Genomic DNA, 23,433 nt, shown 5'->3' on the forward strand with positions numbered 1-23,433 from the left:
CCCCCAGCGAAGTTATTCCCTTCTCAGAATCGGCACAATATATAGGTACATTTAAAAAAAATATCACTTCCAGTCTCCACTTTCAACTAATTTCGTCAGGCCGCACCGCGCTTCTGTCTCCAATCCCACCGTCGCTGTCGCATGCGCAGCTTCCCACTATTGTAATTAAAGAAGAAGGGTTTGAAATCTGGGCCAGCTGGTACATAGTTGAACGAAGAAGCCAGTCGAAAAACACAAAGGACAAGAGGAGAGGTTCACACCACAACGACTGGACTGTCAACTGAGGTTTATCAGAATCGGTGTATAGTCCCAGCAAGGCCAGCAGATCATGCGCAACTGCATCATCGCCAATTCAATACCGCTACGCCTTCGCGGGCCCCTCTCGAGGAGCACAAGGGGGGCACGAGCTGTCGTCACACGAGAAGCCGCTCTCGGTGTACTTGTTGCAGAGAGACAATGGAGAGGGGCTTTCGACGAGGAAAAAGAAAAACATCGAGAAACCGAAATAACTAAATAAAAAAAGGAGGGGACGAAAACAATCCAAGCAGATACAAGGAACCCCCGTGTTCTGTATAAACGAACAATCGACCTAATTGCATAGCATGGGAGAGCGCGCGAACGACGACTCCAGTGGATATGCGCGTGTGTGCCAGTGCGCAGCTGCTCAAGCACGAGCGAGCTTTTTCTGAGTCAATATGAAAAAGGCCGTCGGTCGGTATCGCGGCGTATACGGATTTGAGCCAGCGCCTGCGTATCGGCCGTCGCGGTGTACGGGTGACCGGGTCACCCATATAGCTCCTCGGCTCCTGCAGGGTCATCTCCGTGTGCGCGCGTCAATGTATATTGGGCTCAGGGTCGGGACACCAAGCAGCGAAACAAGATTTCCCCGGTCCCGTGCGCGTGTTTATAGTGTTGATAGAGTTGATACGCAGGGAACAGCTGTAACGCCGTGAACCCAGCTCTATTATTATTATTATTATTATTATTATTATTATTATTATTATTATTATTATTATTATTATTATTATTATTATTATTATTATTGTATGCTCCCCTGTTGTCGTCGCGGTGATCTGTTTAAAGTAATAGTAGGTAAATTCTCAGCTTTTTTACGTGCCAAATACTATATACCATTTGATTATGCCTGAGACACACCGTTGGGATGGCGGCGGGAGGGGGGGTTAGCAGATTATGTCGAAAACATGGCGTCTATCACGTATTTTTCTGGCTCTGCAATCGCTTCCGGCGCATGCATTCATCAAAAGCATGGCCCTCGAGATCCGCGTTTGTTACCCAGAGGGAGCTGTCGCCGGAGCCTAGATTTAGGCGCCACCTATTATACCTATCCAACGATATTATACATATCCTCGCCTCACTTACGATAACGTCAGTGCGGTGAGGTAAGGTGTTTCGATGCCAAACTTAGCATCAAATTACGACAGCTTTTGTTATACCAAACTTCACGCTTGCTAACTGTTGAACTTTTACCTGCAGGAAGCGTGTAGTAGAGTTTCTACAGCTTCGAGAATGTGTTGGAACTACTCGGAACGTGGTGAAATCTGACAGAACATGATGGTACTTTACGGCACTTATCGGATTCCGCTGGTACCTGAGGGCGCCCTACGTAACATGCTGGACTTGATGGGGCTTCATGCTACCTTTGGTATGCTTTCATATCCTAATGGAACCTTGTAGCATTTGCGGCACCTGTCGGTACCGGTACCTGTCGGATTATATTGGACCGTGACAGAACGTGTTCGATTTGCTACTACTTCATGGCGCCCGTAGTATCTTGATATATCCTAAATGAACCTGGTAGTATCTGCTAGTGCCACATATACTTGTCGAATTCCGTTGCAACATGAAGTAAGTTCACGGAGGCATGCTGAACTTCATGGTACTTGACGCACCCGTCGCATCCTTTAGATTCAAATGGAACCCGCTAGCACCCGACTGAAACTGCTGGTTCATAATGCTACCGGTTGGTTCCTGATTGAACCTGTTAGGAGTTCGAGGAATGCGGTTGTTGGTACCGCAGTTCATACGTCGGATCGCACCAGGGTTTGTCCCACGTGTCTCCGCCTAATGGGACTGCACCTGAAAACGTTGTTTCAGGAATGCCCAACTCCAAACGGCGGCAATGGGTGATGACTTTTTGTAATGAAGGTCGCCGGAATTGTGATGATCATTATGATGATGCAAGCATAGAGTTTCCTACAAAATTACTAGAGGGAACTCTGGCGCTAGTGTCTACGTGAGCTACAATGGGAGCGGTTGTCCCAGCATGGGAATTATGGGAAGTACATGGATTTGCCTAAACTTCGTCCTTTTGGCTTCAAACGGCTTTGTGACTTTGTAAACTCGTCATTTTCAACAGTTTATTGCGTAATAAATGATTAAATAAGCATCATTAAAATTGCCCGACGGCATGATTCGAACACAGGCACTCTAGTACAGAAGCCTGATATTGAAACCATTAAGCCACGGATGCATGTATCGACAAGCGAATGAAACGCACTTATGAACTTATCGCGGGCATGCCAGTGCTTTGAGACGCTTGGCGCGTTTCGATTTGGGCACATAGAGAAGCTCAGTCGTTGCAATTAATAGCAATTGTACGCGTTCCCGGCGTCTTCTGCACTTAGAAGAATATATATTGCGCTGAAATATACGACAATAAGATTTATATAGCGTAATATACACAGCCACAAGAACGCCTGAATCCACAAGCACGAAGATCAGACAAATCCATGTACTTCCCATCATTCCCATGGTAGGACAACGACTGCAGCGCCAGAGTTCCCTCTAGTAATTTTGTAGGAAACTCTATGGATGCAAGTACTGGAGAAAAGAGAGCGAGTGGGAGAAAAGGAGGCGGAAGAGGACAGAGGACATCAAATGGACCGATTCCCGGACGCTCGCCACCGAATATCTCGACACTTCGGGCACTTGGTCATAAAAATCACGCGCCGTAAGATTGCGCCGGGAAAAAAAGAAGAGGTGATGCGGATGTCGTAAAAATGGCGCCTCGCGGAGCGCGCGCGCGGCTTCGTATAACTTAGAGATGGAGAGATGACGGGAATCGATAGTCTTCTTCGGCCATGAGGCCGTCGGAAGAGGCTCCTTATCCGTCCAGGTGGCATGTTTCCAGCCTAAAGGATTGCGCGCGGCTGGTAGTAGAGGGCACGTTTTGGTGTTGCCCCAACTGCGAGATGAGCCGAGCGGCAGCGTTGAGGCAGGCGTACGGCTTTTATCTCGCGTCCTTTGATGGCCGAACGCTTTCTACATTCGCAGTTGGCAGGTTCTTTGTCATGCGCGTCCACGGTTACTTACTTAGCGGGGTTTTTTTTTCGTGTGGAAACGTCGGAATCCGGCGGATCCGTAAGTGCAACATTAAGCTTCTGGATATTGCACACGTCTGCGTACTTATTTGCGTGTTTTTTTTTTTTGCTAAGCCGTAAACGCGGGGAGATTGTTTTATGGCTTTCTTGAGTGCTATGAGCTGCTAAATATCCTTGAGAATGTGCACGAAATACCTATATAGCTATAGATACTTTTTTTTGTTATTCCGCATGCATTAAAAAAGCAGTGATTGGAAAGGATAAACGCTTCTCTCAGTTTCTCGAACGTACTCCAGGCGTCCTTTGGCGTCAGCTGGCGTCTCCTGCGTTCGTTTAGACGACTGCGCAGCTGCCGACGTCACAAGGCTAGCCACAGTTGAGTAATCGTTGTGACATAGCCTTTTGTTGGGGTATTTTCTGCGGCGCCCTTCCTTTTGGATCACGAATCGTCTGCTTTGTCATTAGAATGCTATAGCAGACGGCAAGCGAGCTCTGGAGCAGACGATCTTCCTTTTCGTCCTGTCGGTTGAAAGGTATCACGGACAGGCAAGGTCACTGCGCCACTACGCATGCGCTTTGGCTTACGGCCCTTGAATCACGCACAATTGGAGCCGTGTCTCCTGGTACAGACGGGGCGCGAACGTTTCAATACCGTTGAACTGCTGAACTCCTACCGGAATCATCGCACGGCATAGAGCGCCAATATACCCACGTTGCCCTCGAAGACGAGGAACAGACGACACTAGCATAGTGCTTTGTTCAATAGTAGTATCCCTTATGTTACCCATGTCTGCCCAGTGTTACATTGTGTTGCCGTCTCGCGCACTGAATACGACAGAAAAGCTGCGTAGTGGCTCATGTGAAGCGTTTATGGCGTTTTGATTTGCGATTGTCTCATTGCTAAAATGATGCGCTCGGTGTCTCAACAGGTGGCATCAAGAACTCGACGTCCATAATGTGTTTCCGGCTCCCGTAATCGCTTCCGCCGCATGCGACCAGTAAAAGCTTGTCCTTCGAGATCGTTTTTTTTTTTTATCTCGAGGGCGCCATCCACTGGGGCGTGGATTTGGACACCACCTATATACCCACGTTGCCCTCGAACACCAGGAATAGACGACACTAGCATAGTGCCTTCCTCTGTTCAGTAATAGTATGTTTCCCATGTCTGCCCAGTGACGCCCATAGAATTTCCTACAATAACTTCTAGTATGTCTTTGGCACTAGTGTCTATGGTAGCAGCAAGAATATTTGTTCAGTCAACTTGTGAATGATGGTTAGTCAACACCACTGACGAACAGTCTAGGTGGTGTTGGGTTGTAGTGCATATATTTGCCTAAACATCGTCCATCAGGGTTCAGACAACTTTGTGGCTCTGTAAATTTGTCATTTTCAATAAAATGCTACATTATAATTGCGAGAAGTCGCCATAATTATGGATGCGCATATAATCTCGTTGCCTTCCGCGTTCCAAAAAATCGGATTGCTTCGAACTTCAGGCTAACAAAGGCTAATAAAGGCTAATAAAGGGCTTTATTTAAAGTCACAAGAGCGGCTGAAGCCACAAGCGCGATGATCAGACAAATCCATGTACTAACCACCATTTCCACCACCACCACCACCACCACCACCATCATCCTTATCATCATCATCATCGAAAACCTTTATTGGTCTCTACTTACAAGGTCGTTGGTCATTGTATGTCAGGATCTTCTTGGACACTCTTGACCAATCCCATGGTGCACGGCTGATTGATCGCAGCGCCAGAGTTCCGTCTAGTAATTTTTGTAGAAAACTAAATGGTGACGCTAGAACCGGGGGTCACATAGAGGGCGCCACTTTCCTAGTTGTGACCACAGTCTACGGAGCATGGTCAGGGTCTCGTCAACTTTCTTTCAGCGCACGTCATGCAGAATCAAAGGAGCGCAAATGGACTCTGGAATCAACGTTACTGTAGACTGGTTTCAGTTTTCAAACTCTCCTCCTGCTTCATTTAGTAACGGTGGCTGAAACGAACCGACAGCAGCGACCGGCGAAAGTTGTCCATGCTCTAGCATCAACGGGTTTAAGATGCGACTTGTAACGTGATGTCACCACAGTGGACCACTGGCTCATGTGCACTGCGCAGCGATTGGGCAGACATTGTGAAATTATGGAAGGATATTGTCCAACCACTTTCAACGGCAGCCTGTTCGTACGTTTCCGGAAGTCCTTTATCTTGAATGACTCTTCCTTTTAAGCAGACGACATTACCGCTCCGCTCTGCGCCTGTTTTAGCAAGCATACCACATGCGTAGATACAAGCCAAGATGTATGCGCATTTGTAGTTGTGTCGTTATCGTGCTTCAATAAACTCGAAAGATCTTGATATCTATGTCTGTTCGAATACATATGTATACATAGATACATAGAGGAAAAGATGCCGAGATGGTGTACATAGACGCTTGTACACGTATAAAAAGGGCACACGCTTATTTCTTTACCTTGGTTGCTCGCAGTTTTGACTTTGAACGTAGACTGAGCTGAAACGGAGGTTTACGGTAAGTGAAAACCGCGTTTACTTTATCCGAAATTTCGCTTAGGCGAATGGCGTAGATCGTATACACTGGAGGCAGTGATACGAGATGATGTCGGATCAGGTGGACTTGGCATGTCAAGCTCAGCGTTTTCTCAGCCAGTCGGCATCTTAAAATATGGCCTTCTTTCAAAAGTGCCCAGGGTTGCAGGTACTGTAGACTCCCTTGAAGACGAATTCCGTTGAGCAGAATTTTCGGATGCGAGGAACCATGTGTAAGCGCTTGGTTGCAATTGGACCGGCAGGATGATATTTCATATTTGAAAAACTATAAAGCTCACAGCGCTGGTATGCTCGCTTTGTGTGCCCTCTTCTCTATTTGTCTTGTCACCTCAGCTCTCGGTGACGGCTCCGTGTCTCCTCGCTCCTGCGCTCTAGTTTTCCAATAATGAAACGCTAACTAGCCCAACTATCTATACTATTGCATGCAGTGAACACTTGGTTGGTTCCCCCATAAACCCAATGCATATATATACATATATATTCGCTTAACGCGAAGCGTCAATTCGGTTAAGCCAAACTTCTACAGCCGTCACTGACGCCTAACTGACTGACGCCTAACTGGTTGACTTAGACGAGGCGAATATGATAGCTACACGAGGAGGAAGCGATGTCCTTGTGAACATAAACACCACTGTCAACACGGACTATGACGCGGAAGCCTGCAGGGCTAAAAACACCACCAGTGAAGCGGTAATTGGAACCCGCCGTGGTTGCTCAGTGGCTATGGTGTTGGGCTGCTGAGCACGAGGTCGCGGGATCGAATGCCGGCCGCGGCGGCCGCATTTCAATGGGGGCGAGATGCGAAAACACTCGTGTACTTTGATTTAGGTGCACGTTAAAGAACCCCAGGTGGTCGAAATTTCCGGAGTCCTCCACTACGGCGTGCTTCATAATCAGAAAGTGGTTTTGGCACGTTAAATCCCATAATTAATTAAGCAATAATCGAGGAGGTCCTCGATGTGTCTCTGTAGGGTGGTAATAGGTGGCGCATAAATCCACGTCGGAGCGCCGGCTCTATCTGGTTAACAAAAACGGGTCTCGAAGGCCATGTTTTTGCTGGCTGCATTCGCGGGAAGTGGTTTTAGAGGCGGGAAAAGGTCACAGAGGCCAGGTTTAAACATCGCTTATTGGATCAGGACACTGCCCAGCAGCCACAATAGCCATCTGCACACGTGACGAAGTCATACATTGGTTCATTCTTTTCTTCAAATTAAGGGCACTGAAAAGCTCTTTAGCAAAATATGGGTGAAACGTCAGCTTTAGTGACAGCGCAAGGATTTTCACAGCGCTAGCAACCAGGAATAACCCAATAGCTTAAGTAAACGTGCATAATGCAGTACCTTAATTGTGTCCGGGAAATCGAATAAATGTATCTTTTTACGTCTTCTTTTTGGTTTCAACGCTGTTTCACTCCATATTTACTATGCTGTATATTAAAACGCAACAAAAACAGCATCTTTTGTGTACGATCACTTCTGTCAAGACCAAAAACAAATTTTCAAGGTCCTTTAGAGTTCGTATTAACGTTAGTCTACAGTGTAACTGCAGTGAAAAGAAAAGTAGACGCTTTTTTGTGTATTTTTCTTCTCGGGCTGTTGCAATTTTTTCAGGTTATTTTTGCTCAGAATAAGTGCGTACATACTAGAATTGTTGACCATACACTTATGTGGAGCCGTCGTGTTCTGTAAGCAACGACGCAAGGTTCCGAATTGGCCTACTGCCCCTTGCTAAGACACTGTTGGACGTGCACCCTGATCATCGCTCCACAAGTCTTCGCCATTTTATGCTCTTGTTGAAACCATTGCGCCCGAGTATATATCCAGCAAACGCTGTCCTAACATTCACGACTCCCCGGAAGGCCAGTGTGGAAATCTCAGGCTCGCCTTTAGTTTTTGCCTCTTTGGTGGCATCACCGAGGACTGTGATCACGACAAGACTGATGTATGTGGTATTAGAGAAGCGTAACTCATCACGCTTAACGTACCGCATTAGTGTGCCTTTTAAGGCGCTCGCCTCACGTGTTCCGTAGACAAAGGACGACCAACTCCGCGACACCGACAAGCGCGGTCATTGAAGTGCGTCTTTTGTTCCAGACAACCAGCCCTCTCTAACGACCGTTTAAGCAATAAACCTGCGTGGAAGAGGGGCTCCAGAGGATGCAGTTCAGTATTGTAATTAGTTTGCACACACCAAAAGGTCATTGAGTGGTCGTGTGAGAAAGAAGTGGAAGGCGCAACAAAGTTTTCGAAAGGGCAGACGGCGCGAAAATCAGAAACAAAGGAAGGACGCTTGTTGCAACGCGCGGCGAAGTGCCTTATCTCCAGCAATTTGAGGCCCCACTGCTTTCGTATAATGAAAGAGTGCCTTCCGACATTGTCCCCCCAAAAAAAGAATGTCTGTCGTCTGGAGTGTGAGCGGCGTCTGCAGCTTTGAAGCGAAGGTGCACACCAGCCAGGAAGCGACCAGACGAAGAAACAGAAACAGGATCCGCAAGCTTTTATTTCTTTTTTTTCTCTGTCTCTCCTAATGACTGTGAGTGCTATTTGGCATGCAAAGCAGGAAAGAACGGTAAGTAAAATAGCACGAATTTTGATGCAGGGGTGTTTCAAGGAGAGTGCAGAAAGGAAGTCACTTCTACTTTTATTTTTTATTCACTCACAAAGATAGCCCGTCCACCGCTAGCTCTTTCCTTTTGTCTCGTCTGCAGAAAAGTGCAGACGAACTCGCAACAGGGCGGTGTCCGGTTCGTCCTATGCCCTCCATTGCGTACCAATTTACCGCTTTGGCTCTGTCTTCTGCTCGGCTCCTCTAGCTTCTCGGCTCTGCTAGTCGTCTGGAATTTCCATTGATTCTTTCTTTTTCTCGTTTCTTTTGCCGATACGTTCGTACTTTTTCTTCCGCCTGTCGCCTCCGCCCTCGCTAAGCTTATCAGATGAACTGCTCTAAACCAACGCCTCTGCGCTCCACGCGTTTTGTTGAACAAATCGTGAGCAGGTTGCCGACGATCTGCATCTTACATAGTATATCGGGCGCGACGCTTAGTTCGCTTCACAGTGTTGAGAGTTCCTCTCCGTTTTGAAAAAAAAGAAGCGAGACATTATACTGATTCTACTTTGTATCTGAGCGCTTTGCGAAGACGCAAACGGAATGATAAAGCACTTCGCGTAAGAAACGGGGGCGCGGGGTCACCGGGACAGCCCGAAGGAATACTGCATCATTACGATTCCTGCATTGTCTCCTGCTTCGCGAGCCAGCTATATTATGATCGTCCGTATTTCGCTAGTCAGGTGCATGTTTGAGTTCGCCTGCAGAGAGCTGCAGACGAAATCGCAACAGGGCGGTGCCCTGTTGGTCGTCTGCTCTACCCTGCGTACTAATTTGTCGCTTTGGCATCGTCTTCTGCTCGGCTTCTAGATTCGCAGCTCTGCTGGTCGTCTGCAATCGCCATTATACGTTCCTTTTATTTTTATTTATTTATGTTTCCAATTTGTTTCTCTTTGTCGTTAGTACCTTTTTTTTTGCCTCCTGTCGCCTCTGCCCTCACTCGATTTATCAGATGAGCAGCTCGAAACCAACAATTTCGTGCTCCACGCGCTTTTTCGAACAAATCGTGAGCAGCTTGCAGACGATCTCCGCGTTATGTATAGTACATATAGACGTGATGCTGATTCTCCTTTGTAGCTGAGCCTTTCGCGAAGACAGGAACGGAATGATAAAGTAGTACGTGTAAAAGAAAAGGAAAAGACGTGAGAGGAAAGGGGCCGTGTAAAGGCAGCCAGCCCTGAGTTTTATGTGCGGCACGTCTTCTAGCTAAGAAGGCGGCGCTCGCGCTTAGCGGGGTGGTATTCCTGCAGTCTTTCACCGTTAGCCACTGCTTGCCTCTAATAAGATTGACCGCTGCATTCTTGAACGTTCCTGCACTCGATGCTCCTTCCTCGGCTCCGCCTACAGTTGCATGAAGGCTTCGATAGCTTGCACGCCACACCACGGACGCAGCTCCTCACCGTGCTGATTCTCCAATATGGCGTCCGTATGATGACGTCAGCGTATAAATCATGTTCACTGCCGTGGTTAACCTGCTTCCGCTGAGGACGGAAAGCTTCAGGGGAGGACCTTTCCCTGTAGCGGCTGTGCTGGAGCCGCTCGAAACGCCAACGGACGCAGCCGAACACCAAGCCGGTCCACCTAAACATGGCGCTTAGGATGACGTCAGTACAAACCATCTATTGAGTCCAGCGCCGCTCTTCGGCCGTAAAGGGCACTGCGTTTTAGTAATGCTTCCCCGCGACATTCCTAAACGACGATCAGTTGTTTGAGAAATGCGCCTTCACTCAGGCGCATTCGAGTATGCGCTGGTAGCAGCGTGGTTTCGTTCAAGTATCACCGTATACATAAAATCAATGTCAACTGAAGCGCAGTGACCACTTCTGTGCAGTGGCAATACTGCAATCCATTTTCGTGGTGCAGAAACGGGGCGAAAATCTTCGAGCGTATCCTGTTTCAGGGGTAAGAGCGCAACATGGGGGAAGTGGTGCTCGTTCATGCGGGACAAAAAACAGCGCTAACAAAGACACGGACGAGTAAATTAAGGTAGTTTCGCACGACGAGCGCTCACTCTCAGTGCTCCTGGGCGAACATGCTTTTTTTTTTGTCAAGTATGAACTGCTACAGCGATAAATTTGGAGACAGAAGGTTTGGCCGAGGCGTTAGGTTATAGGTTTTAACCGCCAAGGTTGCTCAGTGACTATAGTGTTTGGTTGCTCAGCACGAGGTCGCGGGATCGAATCCCTGCCACGGCGGCCTCATTTCGATGGGGGTGAAATGCGAAAACAACCGTGTACTTATGTTTAGGTGCACGTTAAAGAACCCAGGGTGGTCGAAATTTCCGGAGTCCTCCACTACGGCGTGCCTCACAATCAGAAAGTAGTTTTGGCATGTGAAACCCCACAATTAAAGAAAAGGTTAGGTTTTGTTGCGTTAGGTTAGGTTACGCTTGGTCAGGTTAGGTGATGTTAGGCTGCAGCAGTAGGGGAAACAAGTGAAACAGTGGCTGGGAGGCTATAGTACGCGCAGTAAAGGTTGGCTGGAAGACTGGTTGTGCAAAGGAGTCGCACCGTGCAATAAAATGAATTTTATACGGTGGATAATGTAGCTTAAGCGTAAACATATTTAAAGATTTAAATGTTCAAGCGAGTCTTAGAATGCGAGCTTTGCGGCATGTTCCGCCGCCCATTTCATAGAAGACGCGTATTGTTACTGGGAATGTAGTGCAACAAATGATTGAGGACCTTAATCGAGAAAGTGTAAAAGTAACGTTGAAAATTATTATGCAGAGGACAAAGGTAATGTTGAATAGCCTAGCCAGGGAAGAAGAATTCATGATCGCCCGTCAGCCTCTACAGTCGGTGCAGTAGTATGTTCATCTAGGTCACATGTCACTCACAGGGCACCCTGAGCATGAGAAGGAAACTTACAGAATAATAAAAATGGGTTGAAGAGCTAGCGTCTGTCAGCTACCTTTCCACATTCTGTCTGGAAGCTTACCATGCGCTGTCGTCGAAAAGTAAAGAGCACAATAGTTGCATTCTACCGGTACTAACATGTGGAGCAGTAACTTGAAGGTTAACAAAGAAGCTCGAGAACAAGTTAAAGACCGCGCAAAGAGCGACGGAACTAAAAATGTTAGGTGTAACGTTAAGACACAGGAAGAGGGCAGTGTGGATGAGAGAGCAGGCGGCGACAGCCGATGTTCTAGTTGACATTAACAGACAAAAATAGACCTGGGCAGGCCATGTAATGTGTAGGGTACATAACCGGTGGACCGTTAGAGTTACAGAATGGGTGCCAAGAGAAGGGAAGCGCGGTTGAGGAGAGCAGAAAATTGCATGGGTGGGGTGATGAAACTATAGGAAATTTGCAGGCGCAAGTCGGAATCAGCTAGCGCAAGACAGGGGTAACTGGACATCGCTGGGAAAAGGCCTTCACCCTGCAGCGGACATAAAAATAGGCTAATGATTATGATGACGATGTCGAGTGACGCGTCAGTCGCTTAACTACCGGAGATGGGCGTCCGAACTATGTCCGAAATTTGAGGCGCACTTGTAGTACTGCGCTATGATTAAATAACTCTCCGGAGCGCTGCCGTCAAACGGCCATAAAAATAATACGACTCACTCCGTCGCGGCACTTTTCTCAAAGACCTCGGTAATGATTTCAGGCGTGAGCAGCACCAACGAAGTGAAAGTTTCCGACCTATATAGTCAGCAAGGGCTTCCATGCTCGTTAACTTTAACTGTCTCTGCGCCGTTTGACGTTCACCGTCCCGTCATCATTCGTGTGGTTATCACTTGTCCTCAAGACCTAGAGGTAGCGCCTATATATATGTATGCGCACGGCAAGCACATGCTTGTAGACCACACGGAGCACACCCTCTTGCCCCCGTTGGACAACTGCCATGGTGCTTGAACTTGGCTGGTTCGTTGCTGTACGGCGACCACTACGCCGAATTATTAGAGTGCTCGGCGAGCCAAAAGTGCATATTTGATATCAATGCCTGTGCGCGCATGTTCGCCTCGCTTATACAAACACTTACGCTGAGTCATCCCACACGCGAAATAATTTGGACGTGCAACGGCTGCAGCGTCTCATTCCTCGCTGAATCTTTCCTTGCCTGTGGCGTTTACAGCTAGGCGCGACCACTTTGGGGCGTCCCGTACTGCCACACTTCTTATACACGCAAGCGCGAAATGTGAGCACACGTCCGCCGTATGCTGGCGGTATCTTTCCGAACTGGCCTTGTCGCAACACTTCGTGATCGAAATGTAAGCCACGCGCCGGTTTCGAAAACCTTCCTTGTGTCACTCATACTCGGAAGAGCCTGATTGGCCCGCGTGCGTTTACGTAATCAGTAGTGGTAAGCGAAATGAATTGTCTCTCGTATAACAAGCGCATCGACCCACGTGAGAGCACTCACGCCCGCATATATGGCAGGCTTTGTCGTCGTCTGCTGGCATTCCAGACGGATACGCGATAGGGCTTACGGAAAGGGTCGTCTGGACGCTCGCGCGCTTTCCACGTCGTCTGCATTCAGCACCACGTCGTCTGCTTTTAATCCTAGCTTTCTTCTTCGCGAAAGTCGGTCAGACATCTCCGCGGAATGTTTCAGCGCCCGAAGGCCGGTGGATATTGACTTCTCGAGAATAAGTGCAGCCCGAAACAATAGCTAGAGCGAAGAAAGGTTTGCTCGCTCAGACGACGAGAAAAAAGAAAAAAAGGGGGGCAAGATGGCGGCGCCCTTTCGCGAAAGCAGACGGCGCACTCGGGTAACGTACAAAGTGATTTTCTTCAGCGATCGGAATTCCGGCACGTCGGCAGCCCGACATGGCGCCGCCGATTTGGGATTCTCAATACGCAGTCCCCGGTTTGACGCTTTCCTATGAGCGAGATATTTCTCTCGAATTGCTTGCTCTACGAAAGCGATTCGAGAAAGGTCCACGAGAAAAACATGGTCGTTCTAGAGATAGATACGATTTTTTTTCCTCTCCTGCTCGTAATAAAGTTTCTTCTTCTTCTTCTTAACGAAGTTTCTTCTTTTCCTGCGCAAGTGGAGGGGCGTCGTCTGCGAATTAACAGCGGAGATGCCCTCGTAAAACTGAAGCGCGGTGCGCTCACATTTATTGCTTTCTTTCGATAGTATATAAAAAATAATGTAGTACATCGCACACGCGCCAAAAAGGGGAAAAAAAATATTCCATTCCTCGCGCACTGAAAATCTCGTCGCTTTGCGGTACAAGCGCGTAAAGTGTGGTGTAAGCGTTAAGCCGAGAGCTCGAGAGGTTCTTTTCGAGTTGGCTTTTATCTCGTCTAAGCTGTCGAGAACGCAGGCAGGCAAGCAGCCACTTCGGAAAGACGGATAATTGACGAGCCGGCTTTACGTGTGAACGACCGTATCCCCCACTTTATGAGTCGTCGTTGATTGCAGGAGATGGAGGGAGGAGATTGTGGGGGGGGGGAGAGGGGGCAGGCAGGCCCTGTGCGAGGATCATCTTCATTACCGTCAGCGCGCAAAGTCGTCTGCGGTTCTCCTTGTGGACGCTTGGAGACGCTGGCGCAGTTTTTATGTTTTCCGAGGGAAAGGGAGAGAGAGAGAGAGAAGAGGCCCCTATGCTCGTGTAGCACCCGTGTCACCACGCGCATCGAGCAAGGTCTGTCGGCGACACTGTGTACAGCTTGCAACCTCTGGCGGTGGTCTTTTGTGGTCGTTAAATGCCGGGAGATTCGCTAAGTAGGCTATATGCGTGAGCGCGACGTCGTTGAGATAGGCTTGAGAATGGTTTTGGAATGAAAAGCTGGGCTCACGCACACCGTGTTCAGAACTTTTCAGTTTGTGTGCGTGTGTGCGCGCGCGTGTGTGTGCGTGTGTGTGCGCGTGTGCGCGCGTGTATGTGTGTGTGTGTGTGTGTGCGTGTGTGTGCGCGTGCATGTGTGTGTGTCTGCGTGTATGTGTGCGCGCGTGTACGTGGGTATGCGTGTGTGTGTGTGTGTGCGTGTATGTGCGTGCGTGTGTGTGTGCGCGTGTATGTGTGTGTGTTCGCGTGTGTGTGTGTGTGCATGTGTGTGTGTGTGCGCGTGTATGTGTGTGTGTGTGCGTGTGTATGCGCGTGTATGCGCGTGTATGTGTGTGTGTGTGTGTGTGTGTGTGTGTGTGTGTGTGTGTGTGTGTGTGTGTGTGTGTGTGTTCGTGCGCGCCCATATGTCTTTACATGCACTACGGTGAAGCTCCAGGCCATGAGTGTGAAGTAGCACTCCTACACTATAATAAGCTCAGCGTAGCGTTTAAAACAAAAATAACCAAAAACTACAAGAGTTTCCTAAGTGACTCGATTGATTGCGTGCCTGAAAACGGACGCGACGTGAGATACAGGCCTTCGTGAGAACCTCGGCAAGTCTTATGAAGAACTTATTATTAAGTACACAATATCAATCAGTTGAGGCAGAATCGCCGACCCACGCACATATGTCCACTGCGATCCGCGTACTTCTGCTCCATTTACAGTCGCCTTCTGCGCCACGATCCGGAAGTTCCACTTTTCGCGCATATACATATATATAGACGCATAAATATTGCAAAAGACTATGTAGCGGCACCCGCCCAATAAACTCGTAAATTCGCACATCGAAAGTGACCGCATATCGAAAGCATATATTGAGATATCACATAGGCGGTCTCTGGGCGGCCTTGCCGACAGACACTCCGCTCGATGAAGCCGTACGGATCTCCCATGGGTATCCTTGCCCTCAAACGCCTGTTTCGAGATATATTGGATTTTGAATTGGTCTCTATCTGGCTCGCGCTCGTACTATCATCGCCAGGAGGAAGAACGTGCCGCTTGTTTGCGCGTAACACGGTAGCGCGCTCTCTGTAGCCGGGGACGCGAAAATGAGATTATTTGTGCCTTTCTTCCCCGCCCGCCGCGCGCCATTTCGGCGTTTATCGTCTTTTTTCCGTCTGCCGTTATTTTCTGTGTTTCGTCTGCTTTTCCTTCTGCAAGTCTTTCCCACAAGAGCCGTATATGTAGTACGTCTGTTTCTCGCGGTCGTCTGCTTCTCGCCCCTTCGTTATTCGTCTGTATTTTTTGTTATGCTGCTCGATATACACAGCCTTGGCCGTCTGTTTTTCGTCTGCTGTGTACTTTCACACGTATCGCCTGCCCGCCCCGCAGTCTCACGGTATCGTCTGCGACTTCTCGCCGTCTGCTCGAATTCGAAAGCGTCTCGCAAGAAGACGACGGCCCCCGCGGGCGAAATATGCGGCGTGGATATGGATTGGCTTGAATTACAGATGAAACATCTCGATATGTGCACGATCGTGGATTTGTTTTTATTTCTTTCGCTGCCGTGACAACTGGTTGCGCGGAGCCACTTTCTTGCGCACGAGATCAGACCTGTAGACAACCAAACGTCCTTTGATAGGTGGCCGACGGAAAATAGGCTCAGTAATACGCCCCAAGAAGGCATAACATAAATGACATTAACAAGTGTGCCAGCGTGGTTCGACAAATCTGTAGAAAAACAAATTGGCTAATGTTGCCTTCGAAACTGGCTAGAAAACAGCCAATTTCTAGAACACACTGTAAAATGATTTGCACCCTTAAACGTGAATAAGGGTGTAAATTCTTTTGAAGTGTACGCAGATGAAAATTCATTCACGTACCTTGGTATTTTTTTTTTAATCATAGCACTCGATCATCCATTCTGTTAGCTTGTTCTGTTGGTTGTAATGCAGAGAACACTAATTTTACGAAGTTGTAAACATTGTGCTTCATATTTTCGATCACCTACTTCCGGCAATATTTCCAAAAACATGAGGCCCAGAATGGACATCTGGCTTCAAACAGGCAGAATGATTCAGCTTTTTATCTGAAATGCAACGCATTCTTGTTGAAATCTGTTTATTGGTTGCCCAGTATAGGAGCGCATCTGCGTTCCACAGACATTTGAACGGGGAAATCGGAGTTGACCCCGAGTCTATATAGCTTTCTCCTGTACCACATTCGATTAGTCGCTTTCGAGCGCTTTCGAGCGCTCTTGTGGTGCGGTTCCCGTGCGGCTAATCGAAATCGAGCGGCAGGTACACGTTCGCCTGGTTCGTTCGGAGCACCGTGCTCCAGAGATTAGACCGCTCGGAGGCGCTCTCACATTCGAGCTGCTGGTAGCGCGCGACCGAGACACTGCGATCACGTGGTTCCTCCGCGCTTGCTCTGGAAGCAGCCGGACGGTTCGGCACGGGCATGCTTTGTCCATGGCTCCGATGTCGAGAGGCCTCCGCATCGCCGCAAAGCGAGTCGGAACGCAGTAGGAACCAGTCAAACGTGCCAGTAATTACCTACCGTAAATTATCTACGTAATTATCTATATACCTACCATCAATCACCTACATCGCGCTGCGACGAGTAGCAGCGTAGCAGACGATCGAGCGAGGCAGGCGCGAGTCACGAAACTTTGCGGTCGTCTGCTCCCACGTGACCACGAACCATCTGCGCCATGACGTCGCGATACGTGCAAGTCCTGGAAAACGAAACGGAAACTGTGGAAAAGCTGTTGTAGTAAATTTTTTAGGGAGCTCTGAGGCTCGGCCGTATATTTTCTAAGGTGTCGATGTCGAGGACCTCCATGTAACGCCAGAAAAAAAAAACAAGCAGACAAAAGAAAGAAAGAACTCGAAAATGCCATGTGTTTACTTCCTTCTACAGACGAAATATGGTTTAAGGGCATCCCTGGAACGAGTTGTTTTGCGCGCAAATGTGAAGGACCTCAAGTTCACTGAAGTGACCGGCCGGTCATCGTTTCATTGAGAGCCCTTGTCCCGACATACTACGTTTTGAAAAGTACAATGAGAGATAAAAGTGGCCTCGTGTATATATACGCGACGTTGTGAACAAGAGCCCATTCTGTCAAGGAGATAAGAACGGGGACGAGACCGCAGGAAGAGTGGATAAACTTTATCCAAGCAGGAATGGCCTTTGTCTCTGCTTCGCCAAGCTCATCCCTAACTTACACTAAAGACGGGGGATATAAAGTTAAGCTGCAGCGCTATATTTCGCTTCTGCAACGACCAAAAAATTCACTACCCGCCGCGGTATAGCATTTCCGGTGGAGTCGTACGTCATGTACTTTAGATTCAGATGCATGGCAAATAATTCCAGGAGGTCAAAATCAATCCCGAGCCCTCTGCCGTCTCTCGCAGACTCAGTGTTGCTTTGGGACGTTAAATCCAAATGAATCAATGAACGAATCGATCAACCAACACATCAATCACTCGATCAATCGCCCAAACATCCGATCAAATTTTGGCTAGATGCAGATTCAAACATTACCGTGCGGCTCCAACGTAAACAGCCGACGTCGGGCTTATTCTAACGATAAAAATAATCTGTCGAGCTGCAGCGAACGTATACTGCTTACTGTGCGTCTCGATCTGACGCTCCCACAACTCGAGTCGTGGCAACGTGTTCAGGTCAAGTAAACCAAGACGGGTAGCTGTACTGTTATCGCCATAACAACACGTGTACACTGCGACAATCGTATAGGCGAATTGCGTTTTCAGCGTGTTTCCCACAGTCTTGCATACAATGGCGCCTATAATAGCGGTAAAGAACTGGCTAAGAAGACAGCATACGTACAGGACAGCCGCTGACAGACGGACACGTTTTGTTGCGATAACAATTACGCGGGCGCTCGAGGCGCACTCGCTCCGTCGGCGTCGCCGTGCTGTCCCGCTACAGACGGCGCATGCGCTCACGCGCCGCCCTCTTGTGGAGGGTTAGAACACCTCCGGAGAAAGGGGGTCGCATCGCGTTCGGCTGCAAAAGCGACGAAGCCAGAGTGGACGGGTGTTCGCGCTATGTGATACGCCCCAAGTCGACTTCTGTAGAAACCAGGTGCAGCGTGCAAAAAGCGCTGTCGCGTCGTGCATGCGCATGCGCAGTTGCGACCCTGGTGTGCAGCTGCGCGCACGACACACCGCGGCGGACACACGCACACACTGGGTCCGAGTGGCACGGACAGTATATATATATATATATATATATATATATATATATATATATATATATATATATATATATATATATATATATATATATATATATATATATATATATATATCAGAAAAAACACTAGTACGTCGCTATTCCCCTTTTTCTGTGTCTGTGTTTGCTTGATAACATAGCACATATTGAGCGCATATCGACGTTTTGTTGTCACGTGGCGAGTGGTTCTTACAATTCATTTCGGTACGTTTTTATACTTTGTATCTTAGATTATATGTTTGCAATCGCCATCGGTCTATACACGTGTCAGCTATCCTTTGCACGATTCGGATGTATTTTGTTCGCCCATTTTATTCGTTTTTCATGTTAACGTATCTTCATTTGGTTGATAAGCGCATGTATATTAACTGTACTGACACCATGCAATGTATTCTGATGAAGGCCGGACCCCGGCCGAAACGTCAATAAACCGCTTCATACGCGCGTCTACTTCACTGTATATATATATATATATATATATATATATATATATATATATATATATATATATATATATATATATATATATATATATATATGAACGGCAAGTTAAACCCGTTTATTCCTTTCCGTGGAAACGTGACGAAATCCGCCGTGTTTTCCTTTCGGTCCAATCTCGTGCGCCATCGAGGATGCGATACGCCGGGAACGCCGCTGGCGGTGCCCATCGCCACTACGCTGGAGCATTGGGTGGCGCCTTCAGCGCGACGCTAAACCTTGGTATCGCTTTCAACGCTTCGCCTTCGGGCGCGAACTGCATTTCTTTTTTGTTCGTTTATCCCACTGCCGCGCTCTATTCTTTGTCTTTCTGATCTAACATCTTGTTCTTTGCTCTTCCCTTCTTCATATCGCCCGTTTCTATGTCTATATCTCCCCCTAGTTCCTTCGTGAAGAGCATAAGCATGCAGGAGTCGTGCCTCTTCCAGTGGCTGTTTCCGGCCGGATCCTGCCCCTTGGTGTAAAATATGAGGCAGTATATGGAATCTCGGGAAACGGAAATCGCTTAAACCGTGACGTTGCCGCTTATGCGCAATGACTAACTCTTACGGTTGTTTCATTTTGCATTAGGGCAATGCATTACAGAAGACGCTACAGAAGTGCGTCTGGCCAATACGGTTCGCGTGGTTACCGCTTTGCGTCGCAACGGACGGTGCGTTTGTTTTCCGGGCGAGCAAGCTGCATGGGCTCGATTCGAATCGATCATCGGCGTGTCCGGTCTCTGGCTGAGGGACAAACGCGCACTAAGGCTGTACGTTCAGCTGGCGAAAGCTCACCTTACGCGACCTTCGCCTTTCCCGGGAAAAACCACTCGCGCAACTTCATTGAATCACGTGCGCTTCAGGTGGTATGCGCCAGCAGCTTGGTGGCTGTAACGTGTAGTCATTCAAACACCTACACTATACCAACACAAATTGAATGCCTCCCTCAATTTTCTATCTATCTATCTATCTATCTATCTATCTATCTATCTATCTATCTATCTATCTATCTATCTATCTATCTATCTATCTATCTATCTATCTATCTATCTATCTATCTATCTATCTATCTATCTATCTGTCTGTCTGTATCTATCTATCTATCTATCTATCTATCTATCTATCTATCTATCTATCTATCTATCTATCTATCTATCTATCTATCTATCTATCTATCTATCTATCTATCTATCTATCTGTCTATCTATCTATCTATCTATCTATCTATCTATCTATCTATCTTCTCATTCCTAATCACTGGTAGCCCGACAGGTTGCCCAAATTCGGAAACACGGTGACAGCTCCACACACTCCATCCTTTGGTTCCCTGCCCACGTCGCGGCGACTGAAGGGGTTCCTCTGAACCTCAACGAGTCTACCCACGAGGCTGCGCGTGGCTTTACCGACCGCCCTGCCCCCGGACGGGGCGACTCTTCCTTCGGACACAGAGATGCTCCTAACACGCACAATGAAATCGCTAAATTATTTTACTTAGAGAGAAGGGTTTTCCCGCCGCCGCATTCCAAGCTAAGCAGGTCGCAGACGGTAACGCTAAGACTCCTGCAAACTAACTCCTACCCAAATACGGCGTCCCTTAACGGCATATATCCTGGCATTTGCCCGGACTCTTCTTGCGCGGCCTGTGGTGAGGCTGCCACTTTGTCTCACACGCTCTGGAAGTGCGGGTCGGTGGGCCAGAAGTTCATCAAGGAAGAGTGGGACGCACTCTTGCTAAGTCCCGTCTTTGAAGACCAAGTCCTGGCCGCCCAGCGCGCCCGCGATCGGGCCGGCAGGCTAGACCTGTCCGTCCCGTCGTGGTATTAGCCAGGTGCGCGTTTTATCGCGTTTCGCTGGACCCAGTGGAAGTTTACTCACTCACTCACTCACTCACTCACTCACTCACTCACTCACTCACTCACTCACTCACTCACTCACTCACTCACTCACTCACTCACTCACTCACTCACTCACTCACTCACTCACTCACTCACTCACTCACTCACTCACTCACGATTACCCGAGGAAAATATCGGTGCGCTACTTCTATTTCCTGAACCGGACCACAGCTATACCGAAGATACAGAACAGATACTGTTACAACAGAGGCTGGTGCCATGTGCCGTCAGGACGGCTATAAACTTCCGCTCGGCATTTCTTCCCCGTCGCCTGTGCACGGATGTAAACAACTTTGTAGAAAATCCGCCAAAGTTTAGCCACCCGTGCTCAGGTCTCCCATGAGAGGACTTCGAGACCTTGGCTCGTCGCCGCTTCTCGGGCCCGCTGGACTGCCCACTCTTGTGTCTTGAGCTGCGGCTGCGCAGAGCGGCGGCCCGCTTCACGCTAGAGCATCCGGAGCTACTGCCATTTTAACTGGTACATAACAGGACACTCCCACAACACGGGCGAGAGCGTCGCTCTAGTTGCCCGACACAACTTGCAAAGAGCACTCGGGTATACGCCCTCCAGCTAGACGGCGCCACCGTTCCTCCAATTGATAAAAATTACTTTTTATTATTATCGTTTTACGGATAACGTACACTTCTCGTTTGTTCTGGACGCAGGCCGGTAGAGCGCTCGGTTCAAACACGGCACTGTAGACGAAACGGAACGTGCTCAAATCATCGGTTCCTTCGCGTTGGAACCGCACCGCAAATTGCCACCTCTGCGCTAAATTATTTCTGGCGCTAACGAGAAAGCTGTGTAGCCGGCAGAAACATCTGGATCCGTCTCGCTTATCGACATCACATTCGATGCAGTCAGTGGGCACCAAGCGCAGAAGCCAGAGTCCTCTGACGAAAACGAGACCGCTCGCCGAAATGTCTGCACCGGGCTAAGCCCTTCTTCACATCTTTACTCACTGTTCATCCATTTCAAGTTCCATCTACGCCTGTGGACCCTTCGTCCTGCATGAAACTTGAGTTTGGTTGTTTCTTTACGTGGGGATCGATAGCGTCCGCCGACGTTTAGCCCGACTGCAATATAGTGAAGCTTGTTGGTTCAACCTTCTCCTTCTTAGGCCGTTGACAACCATCAACAGGATGAAGGATGACTCGTAATATATCCTCTGTAGCTGGTGCAGTCTAAACGCTGTGATAAACAGTTGCACACGTCATTAGAGGAAACGAATGCAGGCTCATAGTGTTTGCAATACAGCTTCGAAGGACCGCAGGTTTGTATGGTCGGAAGGCATTCAGGTTGTCGTCTGACATGGCTTGCAATCTCTCGCGTTTGTCGCAAGTAATCTCGGAGTTCTAGGGCACCATAGATAGCTTCACAATGCTGTTTGATTTGGACACGTCGCATCTGTCGGAGCAACGATATCGCCGAGGTTCCCGTTGCAGTCTCTGACTTTGGGACCCTCGTCTGTATATTGTCTCTCACCCATTCATTGCATTTAAAGAATAATAAACTTAAACCAAAACTGAAAACTGAAACTGATGCCGCTCGGTCATGGTGATGACATTGCTGTTGTTGTGGTTGCTGTTGCGTTAAAGCATGGCTCGTAATGCTGACTATGCCCGCGATTATTATTATTATTATTATTATTATTATTATTATTATTATTATTATTATTATTATTATTATTATTATTATTATTATTATTATTATTATGTGTACATGATGTCGATTATTTTTCTGATGATGGTGAGTGTGAGGCCCATGATGATAGTGGTAACCGGTCTTCAAACGAACCCTCATTTATATGCTCTCTCGTTGACATTGACAGTCGTTGATAGACTGGTCTTAGTCATTTTTTTTTCCTTGTTTCTTAAAGTATACGTGAAAAGAAATATACTGACAAAATATTTTCGACCTTCCATTGTATGCGTTAAGTGAAGATTCAAACCCTCTCAACTCTAAAAAAAGACACTGGGTTACGCCAGAGTAACCTAAAATAATTTAGAACAATACTCGCTTTTAGAGGCTGGTTGGGTTTAGTTATACCCCCAGGATATGGATGACGTCTCATGACACACACTCGCTCGCTTCCGCTCTTGCGATCGCTCCATTCGATTCGCCTGCACGTTTTGGACTATAGTTCACGAGCTGCTGCGTTTCACCAGTTCAACGTGGCGGCAGATCTTGCACGTCGCCATTCGTTTCACTCAGTGCAGTCTTCGTGTAGTGCAGCGTTCGCACCGGAATTGCCCTGCCGCGCGAGCAAGAATTGACACTGAATTGGCGAGAAATACTATTGCACCAAGTGTAGGGCGATATGGAATTAACCAGCTGCGACTTCCGCATATGGGCACAGTCAAAAAAGAAAACCATCACTTTATTTAATTTTTTTTTTCGGACGACGTCATCATATCAAACCTTCCTGATACACTCCGCCAGCAAATTTTGTTCTGTGTCATAACGCCGGGACAGCGTCGATGATGCCTGGTCCGGCATTCCGAAACCAACTTTAGCGTCAAATTAAATCTGTTGTAAGCGTCTCCCAACCA

The 23,433-nt window shown here is 48.0% G+C and overlaps 1 protein-coding gene across 2 annotated transcripts in view; it reads left to right on the forward strand.

The window, feature by feature from the left end:
* Positions 1 to 23,433, forward strand: part of LOC135915246 (sperm-specific sodium:proton exchanger-like) — a 276,288-nt gene that overhangs the window by 167,032 nt on the left and 85,823 nt on the right. The gene's annotated exons all lie outside the window — the stretch shown is intronic.

The sequence above is a fragment of the Dermacentor albipictus genome, chromosome 7 (assembly GCF_038994185.2).
Source record: "Dermacentor albipictus isolate Rhodes 1998 colony chromosome 7, USDA_Dalb.pri_finalv2, whole genome shotgun sequence".
NCBI classification, from domain to species: domain Eukaryota; kingdom Metazoa; phylum Arthropoda; class Arachnida; order Ixodida; family Ixodidae; genus Dermacentor; species Dermacentor albipictus.